The following is a 12,009-nucleotide window of genomic DNA, read 5'->3' on the forward strand; positions in this document are numbered from 1 at the left end:
AACAAAAGGTAGCAGAGCTAAAACACACAACACAAACTACACACGAACATAGACACAGGCTGGAGCTGCCCCGCCTAGCTCGCTCTCGCTTCCTCCCATCCACCCTCCGCCGTGCCTGCCTCACACACGGCACGCACCAGAAGAGCCCTCCGCACTGCACTGAGGGTCAGCGGGCACACACACGCAGCCAAGACACCCCAACGCTCTTTGCCCCTCAACTTAGCTTTTGGAGTTCTCGGGGTCACTATCTGTACTGAAGAAACATCCGCAATGGCAGCCGCACGCTCTCCGATCTTCCTTCGGTCGCCACATTCACCTTCATCGCCCGCCAAATCGGAACGCGAGCGGTCGCCCCCGTGCCGGCCGGCTCCGGCCTCGTCCGCGAGAGCTTCCTCCGCCCGAGCGCCGTGCGTGCGCCGCTCGCCCGTGCCACGCCGATTCCGAGCTCCCGCAACTTCTCTGCGGTGACGTCCGCGGTACCTGGAAAACCAACGCGACAAACTTACTGTGCTGCCAGGCAGCGCTAACCAGCCCTTGACCAACTGAAACACCGGTACCATCACCTGTTCTGCCTCACCGGAAATGCTCAGCCGTTTCTTGGAAGGGCCGCACGGTACCTGAAAAAACAGAGCGGACGGCCCCTAAAGCCAGAGTAAGGGTCAGAAGCACAGCCGCGAAACTGTACGCTGCAGCATGTTCGGGGCACAAATATAAGAAAGGCGCCGGAAGGCAACGCTGCAAATCGCTTGCTGCTCGCCCAGGGAAGTCCAGCAGTTTCTTCCTGCTCAGCCCTAATGCTTCGGTAGGAAAAGAGGGGAGTTGATTAGCTATATGTAGGTTGATTTTTGAGCTCTTGAAGCACATATGCTTACTTATGTGGGGGTTGTGTTTCCAATGAGATGACTACATTTCTCATCATACTGCGGTGGTAGGGAGGAAGGGTGCTTCCTTCTCTCTTCATATAAAGTCTACGCTCTTCTACAAGTCTACATACTACAAAAATCTCAAGCAGTATCTCCCTGACAGGGCTGACAATATTTCTGAGGAGCAGCAAAACATCCAGCAAGTAAGCTGTCAGACTAGCTGATGAGAGCAACAGCTCACACAGATCTGAATTACTGGAGATGCTACACAACACACCACCGCCTAGGCTGTGAAAGAAGGAGAAAATGCTTTTTGAGAACCTCTGCTGTCTCCTTTTGTCTGCAGTCCAAGAGAAGAGCAAATAACTTCTCAGGTCTCATCATCCGGGAAGAACCCAGTGATGAAGTTGGGACCCTTCCACAATAAACACAGAAACACCAGAACCCAATAATGACACTTAACAGAAGATATACCTGGAGACCCGGAAGTCCTTTTCCGGTGCTGAACGCCCCGTACCGAAACACCAACCGGAGAGAAAAAACGCGGGGTACGAGGGGTTTTCTGTCGTACTTGCGTCTCTGCGTTCGGCCGTCCCGTCGCTCTTACGTTAAGGCGTGACCCTTGCTATGCTAAATGCAGCAATAAATTTTGCAGGCGGTTTTATTTCCTCTAATGCTGTTATTTACAGCATTTGTTATTTTAAGGCAATTCCAGAGCATTACTCCCATGAGAGAGCAAAGCCAGAATGATCTCCCCGGGCTGAGGGCCACCCTTTATGTAACACTAGGCCCGCCCACTGCCCTACCCACAAGCACTTGGAAGGGGAGGAGCAAAGCAGTGGAAGCCATAAATACATAGGGCTGGGCAGAAGCAGGTCTTTCCCTTCTGCTCAGACTGCAAACTATGAAAAGGATCAGCAGACCATTTTGACGGAAAGAGTTATCTACTCTGCTACTGAGACTTCATCTACTATTTCTATAATACCGGGAGGTATGTTGTTAAACTTCTTTTTACTCTAACTAGCATGAGCCTTTGCATTCAAAGCCGGAAACCGGTTCTGCTTATGCTTTGGAAGAAAACGACAACATTCCACGTAACCTTTAAAGGGAATATTATACCACAGTCAATTGGTTCAGACCTGCATACAATTCAGCTGTTCGGGCAGCACACCATTTCCTATAGGGCAAACCGAGATACCGCAATAAACTCTTGGAACAAGCCTGCTTCTGTAAGGTGACTGCTTCCCAAGAGGGATGTTTCCTGTGTAGTACCTAGAGTAATTAAGAAAATGCAGTTGCTAGGTGGGAGAGGTAGGTCCCCAGGGGAATACTAGCTCTGTATCTCAAAGTGGAGGACTCGCAGAAAACAAGAAAGGTACTAACAGGGCTGCAGAACCAACACAGCACTTTAGGGCGCAACAAAGGCTTCAGAATGAGGTCCTGAAGGGACTAGAGGAGTCCTACAAGGGTGAAAAGGCCAAAACATAACTTGGGCACAAAAAGAAGGCTGAAATAATAGTCCAGACTAAAATAAAGGGATTCCTAAGAGCTCTGCAGGGCCAATAGAGGTGCACGTGGCACAGTAAAGCTCTGAAGAAGAATCCAGAGCACATTAAACATCTCTTATAGATACTAGAGAACAACTAAAAAAAAAACCCAAAAGTCCAACCAAGGCCATTCAAAGGGTTCAGAGGAGAAAAGGGGGCTCAGGCAGCTGAATGAAAAAAAATAAAAAAAAAGGATTAGGGCATAAGAAAAAGCTCAGGTACAGTTTTGAGAACACTGCAGAAATCCTAAAGAAGCTAGACTGCCAAAAGACAGCTCTAGGGAGGATGGAAGGCCAAAAGACTCCACAGTGCACTAGAGAGCTCCTAACAGACCTGCATGGCTGAAAAATGACTCTGGGGCACAAGGAAGATAGCTGGAGGGCTACTGAGGAGACTAGACAGTTCCTAAGGTGGCTAGAGAGCCAGAGAGAATCTGTGGAGCACAGTAAGCATCCCAGGAAGTGTTCAGAGCAGACCAGACAGCTCGTAAGGGGACTAGATGGCCAAAAATTAAGAACTTGCTAACGAGAGAGATTTCTAGAGGTATTCTAAGGGCACAGAAGAGGTTTTATGAGATATATAGGGCCAAAGGCCTCAGGAGGCCATTTGAACAACTGGAGGGGTTTTAAGCAACTTTGAGGGCCAGAAGACAGCTCTGGGGCATGAAAAGGGGCTTTAAAGGGAAGAGTTTTTGAAGGGTTTCCAGGGGAGTAGCATGGTGCTAAGGGGGAGCCTACACAGTCAACGCAGGTCTGCGGGCGGGAAACAAAAGGCCGAAAGAGGAGGCCGAAGCAGAGCGGTAGGCTGCTCAAAGAGCTGGAGTGCTAAGAGGGCTCTAGGGCGGCAGGAGCGCTCGAGAGGGATTCTGAGGGGACTGCGGGATCCGGGGAGGGGGAGGGCCAGACAACAGCTCTGGCAAACAATGAAGGGAAGCAACTAGTCTAAAGTGTACTACGACGGTTCAAAAGGGGCCTACAAAGCCAAACAAATGACTCTAGGCAATAAAGAAGAAACCTGGATGGGCTATCAGAAAATTACATGCTTTCTAATGGGATTCCAGAGGGCCAGAAGACCCATCAAGACCACAAGGAAGGCTGAGACATCCAGAGGAAACTAGGAGTGCTAAGCAATCTACATGGCAAAAAGAATTACTCTAGGGAACAAGGAAGATAGCTAGAGGAGTTCTGAGGAGACTAGAGGATTCCAAAGTGTTGGGGTGGGGTGAGGGAGAACTCTGGGGCACACAGAAAGCTGAAAGGGTAATCCAGAGTACACTAGAAGGATGCTAAGGGGTCTAGAGGGCCAACAGAGGTCTGCAGATGTAAAATAAATGGCCAAAAGAGGTTGCTAAACCAGAGGAGAGGGCTACTAAAGGGGCTGCACTGGCAACCAGAGGGCTCCAAGGGGATTCTGAGGGGACTGCAAGATGCTAATGGGTGTAAAGGACCAGAAGAGAACTCTAGGGAAGAAGAAAGGTTGAAAGAATAGTCCAGAGTGCACTACAGAGATCCTAAGCCATCCAGAGGGCCAAAACAGAGACTTTCAGGAACAAGGAGGGAATCTGAAGGGGTTTTGAGAAGACTAGGTGGTCCTGAAAGGGTCCAGAAAGGCAGAAGACTGCTCTTGAGCCCCATTCTGTCCAAAAGAGGTGTCCAGAGAGCACGAGAGGGCTCCTTGGGGCGCTAGAGGGCCAAGAGAAGACTCTGGGGCACCACAGAGGCCAAAAGAGTGGTCCAGAGCACAGCAGTGTCACACAGGGTTGTGGAGGACCAAAGGAGTGCTCTGGGTTGGAATAAAGGCCTTCAGAGAGGCTCTGAGGGGAGTCAAGGTGTGCTAGAGAGGCTGGAGGAGGAAAAGACAGCTGTGGGGTACAAGGAAGGCTGCAAGAATAGTCCAGAGAGCACAAGAGGGATGCTAAGGAGTCTAGAAGGCCAACAGAGGTCAGCAGATGGAAAATAGAAGGCTTAACCAGGGCAGTAGGCTGCTAAAGGCTGCTGAAGCACCAACTGAGGGCTGCAGGGCAAGGAGGAGGGCACCTGGGGGATTCTAAAGGGACAAGAGGGGGGCTAATGGGTCTACAGGGTGCCAAGACAAACCTCTGGGGCAGAAGAAAAGCTAAGAGTATTCTGGAGTGTGCTACAGGATTTCTATGGGGACTCCAAGATGCAAAGATGACTCTGGAGAAGAAGGAAGATAGCTGGAGGCTTTCTGAGACTAGAGAGTTCCTAAACTGCCTGGGCGGGGAGGCCAGAAGACAGCTCTGGGGCACGCCGAAGGCTGAAAGGATAGTCCAGGTGGACGAGAGCGGAGCTAAGGGGTCTAGAGGGCCAGCAGAGCTCAGGAGACGGAAAATAAAAGGCCAAAGGAACAGGCCAAAGCAGAGCAGCGGGCTGCTAAAGGGACTGGACTGGCAATCAGAAAGCTCTAGGGCGGGAAGAAGATCTCTTGGGGGATTCTGAAGAGACTGCAGGGGTGCTAATGGGTGTAGAGGGCCAGAAGAGAGGTCAGCGCCGGAAGAAAGGAGTGTCACACAGAGGTCTAGAGGATCAAAGGAGTACTCTGGGGCAGAATAAAGGCCTGCAGAGGGACTCTGAAGAGAGTAGAGGGGTGCTAAAGCTGCTGGAGGGACAAAAGATAACTGTGAGGCACAAGGAGGGCTGCGAGAGTAATGCAAAGTGCACAAGAGGGGTGCTAAGGGGTCTGGAAGGCCAGCAGAGCTCAGCAGATGGAAAATAAAAGGCCAAAGGGGCAGGGCAAAGCAGAGAAGCGGGCTGCTAAAGTGGGGTGGAGCCCTTAATCATGTTATCTGGTATGCAAGGAACCAATAGACACACAGGGTTGAAATATTTGTTTATTATATTTCTGTGCAGAGATAGGTGCTAAGTGGTAGATCCACAAAGCTGGCGCACTTTCTCCTTTCCTCATTCTTTATTTATATATACTTTTCAGGGAGTACTTTACACATGTTTTTCTATTAGTTACAGTTTTATCGTATCATGTGTCAACTCCATGCTTGCACTTTAACATTCCTATTAATTAGCACAAGAAGCTCAGAAGGTGGTAACATGATTACTATGTCATTATCATGTCATTCTGATCTCATTGATTTAGGGGAGTAATTTAATATGTTAATAAGTATTAATGAACTTACAGATTACTGGGTTATTCTACTGTCTTTGTTTTGTCAACTCTTCACATTGTTCAAAGTGTTGTTTCCTTGATGTTATTCAGCTGCAACTGGTCATCCTTCACATTACTGTGGTACAATAGCCTCTCTCCCTTGTCCTTCAGTCTTGCAGGGTTTCCACAGCAGCATTCCAGGAACAAGACTACAACTCCTAGCATGCGCTGCAGACAAAAATGGCCTCCCAAAAGCCTGGTACTGAAAGACTACACCTCCTACCATGCGCAGCATATGAAAATGCCCTTCCGGAAACCTGGTGCCGGAAGAGTTCAGATCCTGGCATGCGCAGCAGGCTAAAATGGCTCCCCGGAAACTCTTTGCCGGAAGACTACATCTACCGGCATGCAGAGCAAAACAATATGGCCAACAGGAAGCTTAGCTCTCCCGGCATCCGCTGCACACTGAAATGGCCGACCGGAGGTCAGATTTAAGTGGACTAGTGCTCCCGGCATACCGCGTGGGCAAACAAGGAAAAAAAAAAAAAACAAAAAACCAAAAAACCAAAAAAAACAAAACAAAACAAAAAAAAAACCTTCCGGAAGCCCGGTGCCGGAAGCCTACTGCTCCCGGCATGCCACGCAAAACAACATGTCTGCCCGGAAGCCCAGTGCCGGAAGACTACCGCTCCTGTTTCCGGCATGCTGAGGGAGGCGGGGGGCCGCAGCGCTCGGTGATGTCTGCACCTACGGCACTTCTGTTCTGGCCTGCCCCCTCTCTGCTCCCCCCTCGCTCTCGAGGGCCGGAAAGCACCACACAGCCCAGACTGCAGCCTTGCAATCTCCAGCACGGGCCCGGGGCTCCCCAACACCCTCTAGAGTAGCCCTGAGTCAGCTCCCACACTGCCCAGGCCCATGTGATCCTCCCCAGTGCTTCCCCTGGGATCCCTTCTACCCCTCCAGGACACAGTCCCAATCTGACCCAGGACCCCCCCCCCCCCCTCACTAATCTGATGTGCACTAAACCCCACCACAGCCCTGATGCAATATATTCATCTTTCCACCTCCAGCCCCAGCGCACCGCCTTCCTCCCCACCTTCTATGACCCTGATGCACTGCTCTTCCCCACCCTGTCCTTGCCTCCCACTGTCCCAATACATGCCCCCCCCCCCAGTACACTTTGCCCCAGCACGGTCCGCCTCAGTTCTGCTCCATCGCCTGGGACGCTCCCATCCACTAAGACCGGCAGCACGCGCATGACCCGTAGGCCAGCCCCCCCTCAGCCCTGCTCACCTCCTCTGCAGTGCAGCCAACATTCTAGTCCCAGCAGGCAGTGTGTGGCAGCAGCTCCATTGTCCTGGACCAACACTGACATGAACTTCCAAATGCAGACCCAGCTCACAGCATGTACCCACTTCCTACCCTTGCAATCAGCCAAACAGGGCCCACCTGGGACTTGTCCCAGCCACAGTGCCCAGAGCTGCAGGCCATCAGGGACAGCTGGGACTGCCAGGGCAGCAGAGGCCCCCCCGGCTTCTGAGAGCAGCTTCCTGAAAGCTCAAGGGAGAGCCCTGGAGTGCACAGGGAGCAAAAGGGGACATTCAGGACACAAGGAAACAAATTGAGAGCTGCAGGTGCAACAAATGGGATGTGTGTGTGTGTATACACACACACACACACACATTATGTATATATGTATGTATATTACAATGCAAAGACAGAGCAAACAGGGTGATTCTGGGAGCACCAAAAGGCAAAAGGAGGGCCCTGGGGCACACCCAGAAAGCTCTGCGACAAAACAGGGAACTTTGTCGTGCGCTGCAGAGCAAGCGCAGGGCTCCGAGGAGCACGGCGGCCGTGGGGGCGAGCCAAAATGTGAACTGAAGGCTCCTGAGGGCACCGGAGGGCAAACGCAGGGCTCCGGGGCAAACCAAAACACAGACAAAGGGCCTCGGGGAACACCAAAGGGGCCGTAAGGCACGTCGCAGGGCTCAGCGTGGCTGACTTAGCCTCGACAAGAGGCTCTTAGCCTGGGGAAGACTGAGGGGGGATCTTATCAAAATCTATCAGTATCTGAAGGCAGGGTGGCAAGGGGATGGGGCTAAACTCTTTCCAGTTGTCCCACGCGAAAGGACTAGAGGCAACGGGCACAAGCCGAACCACAGGAAGTTGCGCCTGAATGCGAGGAAAGATTTCTTTCCCGTGAGAGTGACTGAGCACTGGAACGGGTTGCCCAGAGAGGTGGCGGAGTCTCCTTCTCCGGAGATATTCAAAACCCGCCTGGGCGCGATCCTGTCTACCATGCTCTAGGTGACCCTGCTTGAGCAGGGAGGTTGGACTAGGCGATCGCCAGAGGTCCCTTCCAACCTTACCCATTCTGTGATTCTGTGACGGCACCGGCGCCTGCAGGCTCTCCGCGGCCCCGCGGACGCCCGCGGCTCTCCCAGCTCCAGGCACGCGGGCCCCGGCCCCAGACAGGCCAGGGAGCAGGCCGCTGCACTCACACGGCCCTGGAGGGGGGGCCCCGGCCGCCCCCACGACGACGGGAACCACCCCCAAGAGTCCCGAGGGTCCAGGCCACGCAAGGGAAACTCCCCACAGCCCCGGAACAGCACCGCGTCCCCTGGGAACCGCAGGCACTCCAAAGCGCAAGGGGCTCAGGCACCAGCTCCTGGCCCCAGGCACACAACGTGTAACCTTCTCCCTTGGGCGTCATCTTCAGGCAGGGGGGCATCCGGAACCACAGACGCGACCGCAAAGAATAAAGCGGCTGTTTATTGTTTTACTGGGCAGGAACGCCACCCGGGAGCGAGCCTGCCACGGAGCTCAGTGCCGGCACGCTTCCCCTTACCCCGTGACACCTGAAGAGTCATCGCCACGCCAGCGTCCGTCTGTCCAACCGACCGACCGTCCGTCGGGGAAGGGTCAGCTCCCGCCGCAGCCCCCGAGGCGGCAGGCGTCTGCGTAGCCGACGGCCTGCCCCTTCTGCTTTTTCCTTTGGGGACAGGATTCAGCTCTGAGAATCGGAGAGGACAACGCCTGAGCTCGCCTGCCTGCGCTTCCGCTCTACCCCAGACCAGAGCCCCGCAGAACGCTCGCACGGCTCTCGGCTCGCCCGCCGCACGTCGCCAGTGTCTGTGTGGTGGGCCTGCACCGTATCAAACCCAGGCCTCAGCTCAGCGCGCGGAGCGGAGCGCTAGCACAGGGGAAGATGGCAAACGCCGAAGGAGGGCTTGCAGCCCGCTGCTCGGGCTTCAGGGCTTACAGTTTATTATTTACGGATTTTTCCCTCATCAGGAAGCCCTAAGCCCTGAACCTGAAGTGATAAACTGCACATCTTGGCACCCAAATGGTTTCTGAGGCTGTAAAGTCTCGGGATGAGGTTGCATTTTCAATCCTGCACCCTGAACGCTAAATGAGGGACCTGTGAACTGTGCCTGATAAAGACTGAGCCCCACAAAATAAAGTGAGAAACCACAACCGCGGCGTGAGAGACCCTCAGCAACAAACTACATAAACCTCAAGTGAAAAAGTCCAAACCCTTAGCTTTAAGCAAGGAACGCCACAGCACCCACGAGCATGAGAACAGTAAGAAACAGCCAAAGAGTTTTGCCCACAGCTTAGGAACTTTCCCCTTCATTTAGAAGGGCAGCAGAACAGGAAGACGTACACCACAATCCTGTTACAGTTGCTGTTTAGAGGCTTGGGCTTAGCCGCCGCTCAAGCATAAGCACGAGCATGAGCACAAATCGTGCCGCTGGATCGCGCCAGGCTGCGCGACCACTGAACGCACCTGAAACACCGCAAGCGCTAATTCGTCTCCCCAACACACCGTTGATAGTTTTGCTCCTCTCGGCTCCGCGGGCAACCATCCACGGCCAGTGACGCCCGTAACCGCCAAGGGCAAAACCACTGCCACCTCCCAGCCCTGCTCACACGCAACGCAGCCCCGGGACTTAGCTGCGTCCACGCCGCAAGCCTGGGCTCGCCTTCCGCTCGTCTTCGGCGGCCAGACGCAGATCTCTGCGGAGAGCTCCCAGCGACGACAACGGTCTTTTGACGGCCAGACTACGCTTAGCGCCTGCGAAGAGGCCGGAACAGCTACCGAGAGGCCAGGCAACCGCACGGCCCTCCTAGAGCTACTCCCTAGTCCACAGTTACGACTGACTGTAACCGACCGATAACCCCTGTAAGGAAAGAAGGCTCAGAGGAGACGAACGCAGGCAAGATGCCCCTGAAGCTCAGGAACGGTATAACTGCATACGTTGCTCAGCCCAACACAGAGTATAAGGCTTGAACAACCAACAAAGGAAATTTTGGAGAGAGCGACGGGCTGGAGCTGGCTTCAACCCACGTATTCCTTCCCGGCGACGTCGTGACGGTGAGTGTATTATAGAGTCCGGTAAGAAGATTTACACTTGTACTGTGATTTCAGTATATTACTGTATCACTCCTCTAAATCAAAAATCTCACGTAACGTCACATACCTTTAAATTAAGCCACTGTAATAACATCGTGCTCTCCGTATGTGTGGAATACGTAGAAGAACCCTGTCAGAGAGTACTAGGCTCTGACACTGACCCTCAGCGCGAATCAAACCACCTGGGAGATTCTCGTTTTAGAGCTTTTTCCCTCCCAAACCTTTAACGATGGTTTCCTAACCCGGGCAGATGCAGTGCCCCCCCCCCCAGCATTGTAACAGTTTTCATCCTGGGATCCCAAGTTGCTCTTATGACGTGAAGCAGCAAAGCAAGGCAAAAGGCAGGTGGGGTCCCGGCTTACTCATCTCGCCACAAAAATTCTTATTTTAGGCCTCACCGCTTCTTCCAGGTAAACAGAGCAAAATACAGCTCCAAGCAGGCAGCTGAGGCTTCACGCAGACCCGGTGGCCCTGCCAGCAACAGCAGGGCCACAGTGACCGGGCTACCCGTCGCTATTCCCCGCTCCCTTTGCCCGCCTGTGAATTGCGGCTTACTACTCACAGGTAAGGACGCGGCCGACCTTCCTACGGCCGAAGGCTCCTCGTCGGGACCGGGAGGAGAACCTTTCCGCTGGCATCTGGATCCTACAGGCTGCTCCTGACACGCGATAACTTGCAGAGGTCTGAGGGCGGTAGCCTGTAATTCTTCACGGCAGCGTGCAGTCATTCCCCGATGTTACAAACGCCTAGGATTAACGCAGTTTATAAATGCTACCGCTGTAAGGCGTAAAGATGTGCTGAAACATCTGCGAGCAAAGAAAACGTCTGTGTGTCTGACAGGACGATGCAGATGCATCAGCGCCTAGAGTTCAAGAGGGGGCTAGCAACCCCTCTTGGGTGACATTCTTCTAGCAGGCTGTCTAGCTGAACTCCTCCGTCTTGCCTAACAGTCTGCCTTGGGACGTTATAACTTTGTCTGCCAGCACTTGTCGATGGAGGCATAGTAAAATCCGTCACCCTACAAAAGTACAGAGGAAAGCAAAACAAAAAAACCACCTCCCCCCAAAACCACCAAAAAAAAAAAAAAAAAATCTCTGCAGAAAATCGTGAGAATCCAAAGCGGTTTATAAGCACAAAAGCAGCTCTAACACACACACACACACACATGCACGCACGCACGCAGGCAAGGTAAACGGGGAATACGCAGGCCACAAACACCACTTCCCCCACCCATTTTGGAAGGTGTGAGGATGCTGGGGTGTGCTGTGAAAGGGAAGTTAGAGTAAGTGGCCGCTAGAGATTAACCTGCCGGAAACCTTCTGCGTCCTGGTTTTTGGCGCAAGCGTGCTCTGCCCCTCAGTCAATTCAGGCACATGCAGGAAGACTCACCGCTCGCAGCGCTCGCACAGTAAGCCCCCCCTCCCCGGCTCGTTAACGTGAGCGCCCGCTGAGCCGCTTGCAGAGATGATCCCCTGCTGTCCAGTCACGTGCCGAGCGTTACTTCTACAGAGGGACCTGAGCGCGTTGGATTGCCTCTGTCCTATCAAAGGTAGGAGTCTCAAAGACCGTTACAGCCCAGACTGCTGCTAAATGGCCTTTCTCACACCCAGAGAGTTTGTGTTCCGGCCTCAAAGGGGATGCCAGGATCTTGCTGCTGGCACCTGCTTTCCCTCACCGCTGTTTTCTAACGGTGCTGCTCCCACAAAGTCAGCAGATGTGGAAAGCATTGCTGAGAAAGGCTTGCCTTGTCGCGGGAATTTGAGGGCAGGAGATGTTACTCAATTCCACGAGGCTTTAACGTTTCCTCTATCCACTGCCTTCCTCTTTCCCCAAATACCACCGCCAGGTAACTAACCAGGGGGTTGCACTAATTGATCCCTCTGAAAACCATCTCTTAATTTTACAGTTCGTGCGCTTTCTCCCTCTCTCTCTTTCTCCCTCTCCCTCTTTCTCCCTCTCCTTCTTCGGAAACTTTGCCACTTCAGTATCATTCCCCTAAGATAATAATTTGCAGTCTCATAGCTTTTAAACTAGGATCTTTCACAAACGTGTTAAGTCA

General features: G+C 53.0%; 1 long non-coding RNA gene across 1 annotated transcript; it reads right to left on the reverse strand.

Moving 5' to 3' along the window:
- Positions 1-224: 224 nt before the first annotated feature.
- On the reverse strand, positions 225-7,068 carry LOC134149172 (uncharacterized). Its single transcript, XR_009960371.1, has 3 exons — positions 6,980-7,068; positions 6,824-6,898; positions 225-480 (listed from the first exon to the last, which is right to left on the reverse strand). It is a non-coding gene; the product is annotated as an uncharacterized LOC134149172 (long non-coding RNA).
- Between the last annotated feature and the right edge of the window lie 4,941 nt (positions 7,069-12,009).

This window comes from Rhea pennata, chromosome 19 (genome assembly GCF_028389875.1).
Source record: "Rhea pennata isolate bPtePen1 chromosome 19, bPtePen1.pri, whole genome shotgun sequence".
Classification (NCBI taxonomy): domain Eukaryota; kingdom Metazoa; phylum Chordata; class Aves; order Rheiformes; family Rheidae; genus Rhea; species Rhea pennata.